At 36.0% G+C, this 11,210-nt stretch overlaps 1 pseudogene; it reads left to right on the top strand.

Moving 5' to 3' along the window:
- The first annotated feature begins 709 nt into the window (after positions 1–709).
- Positions 710–11,210, top strand: part of LOC101592178 — a 48,721-nt pseudogene continuing 38,220 nt past the window's right edge.

Genomic DNA, 11,210 nt, shown 5'->3' with positions numbered 1-11,210 from the left:
ATTTAGAGAAAATTTCATCGCAGTGCTCCTTAAACTCAAAAGGAAGCAATTCTTCCCAACGCATTTCTGGAGGCAAGTATTACACTGATAACAAAACCAAAAATAGACCTTGCCATAAAAGCAAACTATAGGCCAATCTCCCTAATGGCCACAGATGCACAATTATTCAATAAAATACTGGCAAATGTAATGCATCAAAACATCAGGAAGATTATACAGAATAACAAGGTGGGATTCAACCCAGGGATTCAAGAATAGTTCAGCATATGCAAATCTATAAATGTAATATATGACATGAATGGAGCCAAAGCAAAAACCACATGATCATTTCAATAGACACAGAAAAAGATTTTGACAGTGTCAAGCACTCATTCATAAAAAAATAAAAAAATAATAAAATAAAAAAAAAACAACTACTGAGATCCAGTCCTAGCACAGGCCCAGTGAGTGTGTGGGAGAGTTTCCAACTACCCTGCGCCGGTGGGACCTGACTGTCCCAGCCTAGGCGCAGCGAGGGTGAGACCCTCTTCCATACTATTGGCCACCCCAGCATTCGGCAGCATATCCCCACACTCCCCCACCACGTGAGAATTTCTGACACATTCTAGGGACCCCCAGATCCAGTCCTAGCCCAGGCCCAGTGAGTATGTGGGAGAGCTTCGGGCTACCACGTGCCTGCAGGACCTGCTGGTCCCAGCACAGGCGTAACATGGGTGAGACATTATTCCACCCCCTTGGGACATCCCCCATCACGCCACAGCACTGCCCCCATCCCGCTCAACACGTAAGAATTTCTGCCGCGTTATGGGGACCCCCAGATCCAGTGCTAGCCCCGGCCCAGTGAGTGTGTGGGAGAACTGCCTCTCCACAATACTCCACCTTTTCCCCTGCAGACACAGCTCAGACCAGACATAGAGGCCTGGGGTGAAATCCTGTAGCTGCAATCCCTGGAGAAAGAGTAAGAGAACATAACCACCTAGTTGGTCCATGAGCAGAACATCTTGCCAGAGGGGCAAAACACGTTCACTCCCAAAGGCAACAGCAGGAAGGAGCTGAGAAGAGCAGCCAGACCCAAGCCAGGCACAGTTGGATAAATCCAAACTTTGTAGATCTGCACCTGGACTTCACTAGGTGCTAAAGTTATAACGGCACCAAAGATCTACTACAAAGATCAGAAGACGGTGCTACACAAGATGCCAAGGAGAAGGAAAAAAATACAATCTCAGACCCTAAGAAGATCCATAACAAGGGCAGAGGACATTAACACAGAACAAAGTGGGAATCACACAGCTGAAATCAATGAATCAATGGCTTCTGAAATAAAGAAACAGCTGCGGAAAGGTATAGAGAAACTCAGATCGGAAATGAAAAAAGAAAGCAGAGGACACAGACTCAGCACAAATGCATGAATTAATAGCTTTGATAGTAAATAAGCAACAGCAGAAAGTAATAGAGGAACTCAGAGAAGAATTTTCTGAAATAAGAAAATAATTCTTGGAACTCACAGCATCTGAAGAATCAACTACAGAAACATAGGGAAGAAGCCCAATCTGAAAAAAAAAAAAAAAAACTGCAGTAAAAGAATTAATAACTGCTTTGAAAGAAGACATTGATAAAAAAAAACGGAGGAGATTAGAAAAATTACAGATTCCTTGAATGAGCAATACAGGAAAGAAATAGATCTCATGAAGCAGAGTCAAAGAGATATAGAGGAATTTAAAATCTCAATCACAAACTTGCAAATCTATTTAAGTGAAAGTGAAGACAGTTTCAGATCGTGAAGACACTAGTGCAGCTAGTGAAAAGGTAAGAAAAGATGTCTTAAAAACAACTAGGATTCAGGAAAAAAATAATCCATCACCTACAAGATGATGCAAAGGTGAACGATGTGAGAATAATAGGCATCAATGAGAAAGAAGGACTCATTACAAATGACATTAAGAAAATATGGGCAGAAGTAATAGCAGAAAATTTAACAAATATGAGGAAACAGTCTGACATTCAGGTAACTGAAGCATATGGAATGTCAAGTAACCTCGCCCTAATTAAAAACAGACCAAAACATATAATAGTCAAGATCCCAGAAATGCAGCACAAGAATAATATACTGAAACCTGCTACAGAAAAGAAGTAGATCACATTCAAAGGAAAACCCATCAGAATTACGGCCAACATCTCTTCACAAACCATGAGAGCAAGGAGAACTAGTGCTCAAAACTTCAAGTTCTCTATGAAAAGTAATTCCAGCTCAGACTATTATACCCTGCAAAACTCTCTTTCAAATTTGATGGAGAAGTGAAATATTTCTATGACAAAAAACAACTAAAGAATTTCATGATGGCAAAGGCAAACGTATGCAGGCTCCTGAAAGATGTTCTAGAGAGAGATCAAAAGGATCACAGCTCCAGGAAAGAGGTCAGAAGCAACCAATTAAATACATGGAAATTAAACAGCACCCTACTTACCAAAGAATGGGTCAAACGAAATTAAACAAGAAATTCAACAATATCTACAATTCAATGAAAATTTAAGCACAACTTATCGGAATTTATGGGATACGATGAAAGCAGTTCTCAGAGGGAAATTCATAGCTGTGAACTTAAACATTACAAAAAAAGAATGGGACGAATAAATAACATAGTGCTACACCTTTCACAACTAGAAAAGGAAGAGCAAATGAAACACAGAGCCCAAAGACAGGAAGAAATCATAAAGATTAAAGCAGAAATTAATTCAATTTAGACGAAGAAAACAATTCAAAGAATTAACAAAACAAAAAGCTGGTTCTTTGAAAGATTAAAGAAAACTGATAAGCCCCTAGCTAACCTCATCAAAAAGAGGAAATAAAAAATTCAAATGCAAGCATTAAGTAATGAAAAGTGTGCAATTACAACAGACCCAGTGGAAAATCAGATTATCAAAAGCCACATTGAGAATATATACTCTCACAGAATAGAAGATACAGAACGTATGGACTGATTCCTAGAAACATACAAATTACCACAACTGAATCGACAAGTTATAACCACTCTTAATAGCCCAATAACAGCCAATGAAGTATGAGATGTAAATAAAACATACTGACAAAGAAAAGTCCATTCCAGATGGATTCACTGCTTAACTCTACAAGAAATTTACAGAAGATGTCATCCCTCCACTCCTCAAACTCTTCAATGAAATAGAAAAGGAAGCAATCCTCCCAAAATCATTCCTGGAGGTAAGTATTACACTGATACAAAAACCAGGGAAAGACACAACTAAGCAAGAGAACTACAGCCTAATCTCCCTCATGAACATAGAAGCAAAAATCCTCAATAAAATACTAGCAAATAGAATACAGCCAAACATCAGATTGATCATAAACCATGACCAGGTAGAATTCATCCCAGGGATGGAAGGATCGTTCAATATTTGAATATCTATAAATTCAATACACTATATAAATAGAGTGATAACTAAATACACACAATCATCTCCATTGCTGCACAAAAGACTTTTTCAAAGTCCAACACTCATCCATGTTAAAAGTCCTACAGAAAATTGAAATAAATGGTCTCTACTTCAATCTGCTAAAAGCCATTTATGAAAACACAAAGGCTAAAATAATTCCAAATGGGGAAAATCTGATATCTTTTTCTCTTAGATCTGGTACAAGACAAGGATGTCCTTTATCACCATTCCTATTCAGTGTAGTTCTGGAATCATTAGCTACAGCCATTAGAAAAAAGAATAAAATAAAAGGAATAAGAGTAGGTAAAGAAGAAGTTAAATTATCATTTTTTGCAGATGGCATGATACTTTACTTGGAAGACCCAAAAAACTCCACCAAGAAACTACTAGAATTAATACAGAAATTCAGTAGCATAGAAGGTTATATAGTCAATGCCCAAAAGTCAATAGCATTCCTCTACACAGAAAACAAACAAACACACTGTGAGGGATATTATAGAAACAATACCTTTTACAATAGTACCAAAGAACATGAAATACCTTGGAAGTAATCTAAAGAAGTCAAAGATATTTTCAAGGAAAATTACAGTGCTCTGAAAAAAGTTATCATGGAGGATTTCAGAACATGGAAAGATATTCCATGCTCCTGGATAGGAAGAAGCACCATTAGAAGATGGCCATAGTCTGAAAATTGCTGTACAAATTAAATATAATCCCTATCAAATTATTACCAACATACCTCACAGAGCTAGAGTAATCAATCATAAAATTTATTTGGAACCAGAAAATGCCTAGAATAGCAAAGGCAATCCTGGGCAATAAAGACAAGGCAGGAGTCATTACAATTCCTGACTTGAAATTATACTACAAGGTTACTGTGATAAAATGAGCATGGTACTGGCAACAAAATAGACCTGAGGATGAAGGGAATAGATTAGAAGATGCAGAAGTTCCTACAAACACACTCAGCCACCTTATCTTTGACAAAGGGGCCAAACAAACTCACTAGAAGAAAGATAGCCTCTTTAACAAATGGTGCTGGAAAAATTGGCTCTCTACATGCCGAAAAATAAAACTTGACCTAGGTCCATCACAATGCACTAAATTAAAGTTAAAATGGATTAAAGATCTAAACATTGAAACAGAGACACTAAATCTCCTCGAAGAGAAAGTAGGAAGAACTCTTGAAGACATAGAGTTAGGCAAAGAGTTCATGAACAAAAATCAAATCGCATGAGAAACACTTGAAAGAATTTACAACTGGGACCTGCTCTTACTGAGAAGTTTTTGCACTTCAAAAGAAATTACCAACAAAGTGAAAAGACAGCCCACAAATTTGGAAAAAATCATGACTAATAAGTACTAAGACAAAGGTCTGCTCTCTAGAATTTATAAAGAACCAAAAAAACACCAGGGCATCAAAATTTAAAATCCCAGTCCAGAAATGGCCCATCCGATATGAAGACACACTTCTCAAAGGATGAAATTAAAGAAGCGAATAAATATATGAAAAAATGCTCCCCATCCCTAGCCATCCACGAAATGCAAATTAAAACCACATTGAGACATCATCTCACCCCAGAAAGAATGGCTATCATAAAGAAATCAACCAACAACCTATGTTGGAGAGGCTGAGGGGGAAAAGGAACCTTCTCCACGGATAGTGGGAATGTAAACTAGTGCAACCATTATGGAAATCAGTATGGAGATTCCTTAGGAAAGTTGTACTGGATATCCCATTTAAGCCAGCTATTCCTCTACTGGGAATTTTCCCGGAGGACCTGAAAATATATAATAGTGATATATGTGTGCCTATGTTTATAGCAGCGCAGTTTGTGATAGGCATATCTTGGAAACAACAATGATGCCCATCACCTGAGGAATGGATGAAAGAGATGTGGTATTTTTATACAATGGAGTATTACACAGCTCTAAGATTGATAAACTTGAAACCTTTATGTTGAAGTGCATTCCAATTGAAGATATACTCATAAGTGAAATAAAGCAGACACACATGTGTAAATATAGTATAGTTTCCCTAGTATAAGAACTCAAAAGAAGAAATACAAATAGAAAGGTATAATACATGTAAAAGGAAAGCAAGAACTCGAGGACTAATTAAGAGGGGGAAAGGAGAAGAGCTAGGAAACATGACAGTGACAAGCCACACAGTTATATGTAGAAGATGGGCAAGGCAATGATCCTGAGAATCTCCCAAAGATGTTTGAATCTACCAGCTAATTAGAAAGATTCTCACCCTGAATAACTATATTTACTGATGCCTGTGAACTAAGCAACTGCACTGAAGATGGCAATTTGTAATAGTAAGTTCTTGATTGCAGTGCCTGTCATTCTTGTCTTCTGAATACAGGCAGCTTGTTGTGACATGCCAGTTGCTACTGTGCTGTCTCTCGTGTAGATGATGGTTCAAAGAGATGAGGCTGGTGAATGAAAGCAGGAGACAGGAAAAGGAATGTTGTATATGGTTAGATTTTTGGACTTATGTGTAAACATGAGAGTTTTATAATTATTTCTTCCTATTTTTAAAATATATTCTAATTTTTAAATGTTTTTCATCATATTCTGCAGAGAATTAAAGTTCAACATATCAATACTTGATGAAAAATGCCTATTCCATGTTATGCCTTAGATGTTTGATATTCAGACAGATAGTGAAGTTAAGCTTAACAGCTCAGGTTGTAGGATAATAATATTACGCTTCTCTTCTGGAGGGTTAACAACCTAAGTTTGCAGACCAAAATTAGAGAAAATGAGGGTGGCAAGAAAATCAACATTTTGTTCTTAGTCTTCCAAATTCAATTAAGACTCAGAACATATGAGAACTTGCTCTGTAATGTCATGTAACTCAGTAGTGTCCCAAATTTTCAGATCAAGGAGATTATGGGGCCAAAGTGGAAAGTGATCAATGATGTAGAGTGTGCCTAAGGAGAGTCACATGGAGAGAAAACATTCTCTCAGGATTTCACGGAGAGCATATTGGCCAACCAATGCCCGTGACTCATCCACATGGCTGACACTGACAAAAGATCTACAATCTGAGGTACAGAGTCTCAGGATAAATCCTGAGGGGATTTCACTGACCTTATCAGACCCAAAAGCTACAATGCTTGTTGCATAAGTCCTACTTTATCTTGGTCTTAACCCTCCAGCAGAAAATTATAAAAACAATATATATGAAGTAAAGCCATGCTGTTATGTTGAGCTGTAGAGAACTCAGGTCAACAATTTCTGGCATTGCCCATGAAGCAGAACACCCAATACTATTATGGACTGCTAGACTCTTTGGGAATATTTTGCTGAATTAACACACCTATTAGATTCAAATAACGGAAGTAAACAAAAAAAGCAGATACAGAGGAATGTCCATTTTGTATCTGTATATTCAAAATGGTTAGGATAGATATATAGTTACATTTTCTTAATGAATAGAGGGATTTGTTCAAACAATGTTTGTAAATAGGACATCATGTCGCATCTTGTACAGCAATTAACCACTAGGAAGAATGAGTGCAATGTGTTAAATATTGTAACTGTCCTACCAATTTGGTTTGAAACTGTCTCATTGTTATTTGTTTCTCAGTAAAATTATATGGAAAAAAATCTACTGAAAATTGGAATAGTTGGTCTTTACCTTAATCTGTATATAATCCATCTATGAAAAACCAACTGTTACTATCATTCTAAGTAGATAAAAATGGAGAGCTTTCAACCTAAAATCAGGTATAAGGCAAGGATGTCGACTATTGCCAATCCTTTTCATTATAATTCCGGAAACATTAATGAAAACAATTAGACAAGAAAGAGAAAGGGAATAATAATTGGAAAGTAAGACATTAAATTGTTATTCACTGATAATATGATCCTAAACAAGAAAGACCCACGGAAACTCTACCAAGAGACTCTGAGAATTATTAACTAAATTCAGTAGCGTAGCAGGATACAAAGACAATTCTCAGAAATCAACAGCATTCCTGTACACAAACAAACTCTCACTTATAAATTAGGGAAACAAAATCCTTCACAATGACATCCCCAAAATGAATTACTTAGGAATTAATGCAATAAAGGAAGTAAAAGTTCCACACAATGAAAAGTTACAAGAACCTGAATAAAAGAGATTGAAGAGGATTTCAGAAAATGAAAAGGTAATCCTTGCTCATGGATGGAAAGATCCAACATTGTGAAAATGGCTCTGCTCTGAAAACTGCTAAACATATTCAATGCAGTCTCAATCAAAGTGCCACCAGCGTACATAACAGAACAAGAAAAAGAAGTGCTCCTAAAATTCTTTTTTGTACTTTTTTTTTCATTTGGAATCAGAAAAGACATAGAATATCAAAGGAAATCTGATCAAGAAAGGCAAGGCAGGAGGCATCATAACACCTGTTTTGAAGGTATATTGCCAAGCTACTGTGATAAAATCTGCTTGATACTGACAATAAAACAGACCTGTGGATCAAAGGAACAGATTGGAAGATGCAGACACAACTACAACCCCACTCAGCCACATTATCTTTGATAAAGAGGCCAAACACATTCACTGCAAGACAAAAATTTTTAAGAAATGGTGCTGAAAAGACTGGCTTTCCACATGCAAGAAAGTAACAGTAGATTCAGTTCTATCAGCAACTAAAGCAAAAATAATTAAAGATTGAAACATGAATATAGAAACCCTAAATCTATTGGATGACAAAGTAGGTACTATTCTCGAAGACATAGGGATAGGAAGAGGGTTTATGAACAAAAACTAAACATCATGGGAAATACTTCAAAGAATCAACAACTGGGATCTCATCTTTTTGAAAAGTTTTTGCACATTCAAAGAAATCAACAGAGTACAAAAGAAAACTCACAAATTGTGAAAAAAACAACCAAAAGATACTCAGTCAAAGGAATTTTATTCAGAATACATAAAGACATAAAAAAATCAAGCCTCCCAAATTCAAAGAGCTGATTAAAAAATGGCATCTAAAATGAATACACACTTCTCATAGGAAGAAATACACATGGCAAATCCCTATATAAAAAAATGTTCCACTGTGCTGGTCATTTGAGAAATGCAAATTCAAACAACAATGAGATTCCATCTCACCCTAGAAAGAATGTCTATCATAAAGAACTCAAGTAATGGGCTGGCAAGATAGTTCAGTGCATGAAGCACCTGCTCAATCAAGCACAGTTGCCAGGGTTCATTACCCAGCACCACATGCCTCACCAGATGCACACCTGGGTACACTGAGCCCAAAAACAAGACCAGGCATGGTGGTGCACACCTGTAATCCTAGACATGGGGTGGCTGAAAAACAGGAGGATCTTTATGAGTCTCAGCTGCATAGTGATACCCTGTACCAAATACATTAAAAAAGAGAAAGAGAAAGAAAGAAACTAGTAGCAAAAGCTAAAGAGGCTGTGAGAAAATATAAACTCTTCTCCACTGTTGATGAGAGTGTAAACTGGTGTAACCACTGTGAAAATAAGTGAGGAGATTCCTCAACATACCAGGACTGGAAGTCTCATTTAATCCAGCTATTCCCTTTCTGTGTATTTTTTTCAGAAGATTTGAAAACATATAGCACAGTTAGGTATGTGCACCCATATTTAAATCATTAAAATTTGCCTTGGCCAAATTTTGGAAGAAGGGGCCGGGGAGATGGCTCAGTAGAATAAGTGGCAGTGGCAAGTACAAGGGCCTGAGTTCAATCCCCGGTTCTGTCAAAAAAAATGGAAGCAACCCGTCAGTTGTCCATCAACTGAAGAATGGATAACAAAGATGTGCTATTTTTATATGTCAGAATAAAAGAAATTAAAATATGGAAATCTTGGTGATTGACACATAGTTCTCCATATTATCCAAAAGGAGAAAAAAAGTTGCTATTTATTAACATAAAGTTAATTATTTGTAAAATAATATTGCAGTTTACCAAACCATACATATAATTATCACAAAATTCTAGAATATTCTGAATTTTTCAATCTATTATCATATTTCTAGTAAGTAACATAACACCATGAATTGCTTTAACAATGTATAATTTTGTGGATATACTTTCTATATCTCATTATATATTATTTACTACAAAATAAAAGATATTGTTCATTCACTACATGAAATTTCTGTGTTAGGAAAGGGAAATAGAACAACATATTAGGGTCTGCCCAGTACTTCCCACCAGCTCTTTTGATATGTTAGGTTGTATTAATGCATTAGTAAGTTTCCCATTCATTATGACTTACATCTAGGTGGACCTCCCAAAAAAGTGTCATGCAGTCATAGGTAGGGCTTTGTGTAGGCAGATGGATTTAGGATCTGTGAATATGGATTGAAGATTAATGATAACTAAATGAGCCCGTTGATGGGTTTGGCATTCTTCATATTATACATAATGGAAAGGCCCATCCTAGTAATGGTCATTACAATCCAATACCTTTGTAGACTGGATAAAATAAAAAGTGAATTATTGCCTCTGGCTTTCTGGCTGTCCTCTCATGGATTATTTCTTCACTGCCTTGCCACTGTCCCATGCCACCCTGCCTTGGGGCCAGTTGACTATGGGTAGAAAACTAAAATGAGCCAAATAACTTTCTTTATTTAACGTGTGAGTGTTGAGTATTTTGTCTGAGTAATAAGAAAAGTAACTAAGACACTGTTACAAGGACAAAATGGCTAAACTTCCAACATAAAGGAGAGTTTTATTTGGCTCATAGTTTCCAATGGGTTCTTCCAAAGTCCACTGCCCCCTCCCACAAAATGGAATGGCAGAAAGGCCTGATGGAGGATAGCTGCTCATGCCATGATATTCAGGAATAAGAGAAAAAAGGACAGACTGGAGACCTATTTTAAACTAGGCCTTATTTCTAAAGAGCACATTTAGTTACTTAACTCATCAATGAAATAATTCACTGGTGAATATAATGGTTCTATGATTGAATCATCTTTGAAATACAGTTGTATTTTATGGCACATTTTAGATCTAACATAATATCCCATACCTGGATTCCTGAAGATTCATTCTATTATGTGAAATATATTTAGTTAGTCTCTGAGAGTAGCCAAACTTTTAGTAGTTTCAATATTCCTGAAAAGTTGCAGTTAAAAGTAGCCTCTGAGATTAAAAGCTAACATTTAGATGTAAGCCCTTACAAAACTAAAGAAAAAAGTTAAACATTTCTGACATCCAATGGTGAAATATAAACATTCCCCATTCAATTTTTTAATTTAATTTAATTTAATTTTGAAATGTAAATTAAAAGCAAGAATAAAAATCAGAAACAAAGACAGAAACAGAGCAACATGCAATACATGTTACAGATTTTCAAACCAATAATAGCTGATTAACAATGGGTGATATATTATCTATTTTTAATCATCAAATGTATTGTTCACATTAATAGATATAGTTACGTAAGATTGGACATATTGTTGCATATTACCACTTGCTTTCAAGAAACCTTAAATTTTTGTTCTTGTCTCTTTTTTACCTTTATTTTTTTAAAAATTATTTTAAAGAGAGTATAATAATAAGTTATATAACATTAGAAATGGTACACATTTAGAAGAACAAGATGACAGGTATTGAAGCATGGTTTTGTATTACACATTGCTGTCCTCAGTGTATTTGCTTAGATCACAGATATCAGCACACAGGGTTAGTGAAGGTGAAAATTCTGCATATTAACTGCTGTTTAAAAAAACTAATGGAGATTCTTCATACAATCACTTTAGCCATCCTGGATATATA

Source organism: Octodon degus, unplaced genomic scaffold, assembly GCF_000260255.1.
Source record: "Octodon degus isolate 3935 unplaced genomic scaffold, OctDeg1.0 scaffold00063, whole genome shotgun sequence".
Lineage (NCBI taxonomy): Eukaryota > Metazoa > Chordata > Mammalia > Rodentia > Octodontidae > Octodon > Octodon degus.
Note: the sequence above shows the minus strand (reverse complement) of the source record. Positions and strands in the feature narration are given on the sequence as shown.